This window comes from Sciurus carolinensis, chromosome 2, assembly GCF_902686445.1.
Source record: "Sciurus carolinensis chromosome 2, mSciCar1.2, whole genome shotgun sequence".
Classification (NCBI taxonomy): domain Eukaryota; kingdom Metazoa; phylum Chordata; class Mammalia; order Rodentia; family Sciuridae; genus Sciurus; species Sciurus carolinensis.
In genome coordinates this window covers 151,941,900-151,944,260 of record NC_062214.1, presented here as the reverse complement: position 1 = coordinate 151,944,260, position 2,361 = coordinate 151,941,900, and the positions used below count along the sequence as shown (strand labels likewise).

At 44.3% G+C, this 2,361-nt stretch overlaps 1 pseudogene; it reads left to right on the top strand.

Annotated features, from left to right (window-relative positions):
* Positions 1–511: 511 nt before the first annotated feature.
* LOC124976599 (non-POU domain-containing octamer-binding protein-like) lies at positions 512–1,910 on the top strand (annotated as a pseudogene).
* Positions 1,911–2,361: the final 451 nt, after the last annotated feature.

Below are 2,361 nucleotides of genomic sequence, written 5' to 3'. Positions count from 1 at the left end.
TCCAGACTCATCCCAGAATTTTATGGCTCAGCAAATTTGTCCTCCAAATTTTAGACACTCACCAGAGATTTTGCTAAGTACAGTCATTTTTTAAAAATATATTGGCATTCTTAAGCTTTAAAAGTTAAGAAGCAGGATATACTACCAGAATAAAGAGAAACTAAAGATTATTGAAAAATCTACCACATTGTCCTGCTTTCTGTACTGTAATTTCTCTGTAAGCTTATATCCAAAAGTGAGAAAAAGACATCATTTTATGCAACTTGCATATATTCAGGTTTAAAATCAGCCTGAAATCTGAGGCCAGTTAGCATCTTGAACTCATATATAAATATTGAACATAACTAAAAAACCTTTATATGTAAAAGTACTAAAACTTACCAGGTAATTTGGCTTCCCAAGTAATAGTATCAAAGCATGCCTTGACAAGGAGCTTGAAAAATCATTTTAAAAAGTAATCACTCGGTCGCCGTTACTCTAAGGAAAGGACTGTGTGTAGAGGGGTGCAAAAATGCAGAGCAATAAAACCTTTAATTTGAAGAAACAAAACCATACTCCAAGGAAACATCATCAGCATCTCCACCATCAGCACCATCAGCAGCAACAGCAGCAGCCACCTCCACCACCAAAACCTGCAAATGGGCAACAGACCAGCAGCCAAAATGAAGGCTTGATTATTGACCTGAAGAATTTTAGGAAACCAGAAGACCTTCACCCAATGTAGCTGTCTCTTTGTGGGCAATCTCCCTCCTGACATCATTGAGGAGGAAATAAGGAAACTTTTTTGAGAAATATGGGAAGGCAGGCAAAGTTTTCATTCATAAGGATAAAGGCTTTGGCTTTATCCGCTTGGAAACACAAACCCTGGCGGAAATTGCCAAAGTAGAGCTGGACAATATGCCACTCCGTGGAAAACAGCTGCGTGTGCGCTTTTCCTATCATAGTGCATCCCTTACTGTTCGAAACCTTCCTCAGTACGTGTCTAACGAACTGCTGGAAGAAGCTTTTTCTGTGTTTGGCCAGGTGGAGAGGGCCGTAGTCATTGTGGATGATCGAGGAAGACCCTCAGGAAAAGGCATTGTTGAGTTCTCAGGGAAGCCAGCTGCTCGGAAAGCTCTGGACAGATGCAGTGAAGGTTCTTTCCAGCTAACCACATTTCCTCGGCCTGTGACTGTGGAGCCGATGGACCAGTTAGATAATGAAGAAGGGCTTCCAGAGAAGCTGGTTTTAAAGAACCAGCAATTTCACAAGGAGCAAGAGCAGCCACCCAGATTTGCACAGCCTGGTTCCTTTGAGTATGAGTATGCTATGCGTTGGAAGGCATTCAATGAGATGGAAAAACAGCAGTAGGACCAGGTGGACCGCAACATCAAGGGGGCTCGTGAGAAGCTGGAAATGGAGATGGAGGCTGCTCGTCATGAGCACCAAGTCATGCTAATGAGGCAGGATTTGATGAGGCACCAAGAACTTCGAAGAATGAAGAGCTGCACAAATAAGAGGTGCAAAAAAGAAAGCAACTGGAGCTCAGGCAGAAAGAGAAACGTAGGCACCGTGAGGAAGAAATGTGGCGGCAACAAGAAGAGATGATGTAGCAACAGCAGGAAGGATTCAAGGGGACCTTCCCTGATGTGAAAGAGCAAGAGATAAGGATGGGCCAGACGACTATGGGGGGTGCTATGGGCATAAATAATACAGGCGCCATGCCCCCTGCTCCTGCGCCAGCTGGTACCCCAGCTCCTCCAGGACCTGCCACTATGATGCCAGATGTAACTTTGGGATTGACCCCACCAACACCTGAACACTTTGTCCAAGCTGCCACAATGGAAGGAATTGGGGCAATTGATGGAACTCCTCCTGCATTCAACTGTGCAGCTCCTGGAGCTGAATTTGCTCCAAACAAATGTCACTGACACTAATAAAATTGCAGTGTCTAGTTTCCCAAAACCCTTAAAAGAAGGACCCTTTTTGGACTAGCCAGAATTCTACCCTGGAAGTATTAGGGATTCTTCCCAATAGTTAGGTCTTCCCTGTCTGTACTATTCTAGGGAGTATGCTGGAGGCGGAGGGCAAAGGAGGGGTGGTATGTAACAAATCAGTTCTGTGTGGCATATTGGTTAATTGATTCTGTGGATGCATCCCTGAAATCTCAAATGTGATTGAGGGCTGGGGGACCCATAGCAAAATGGATCCAGTTAGAGCCCCATTAATCTTGATCATTCCGTTTTTTTCCCTATCATGTTTTATTTGCTTTCTTGTCCTTACACCCCTTGAACCCAGAGACACGGCCACCTATACTACAAAAACAAAACATCCCCCAATGACCTTAGCCCCATTACTCCATTCGCTCCCAGGTGAGAATTC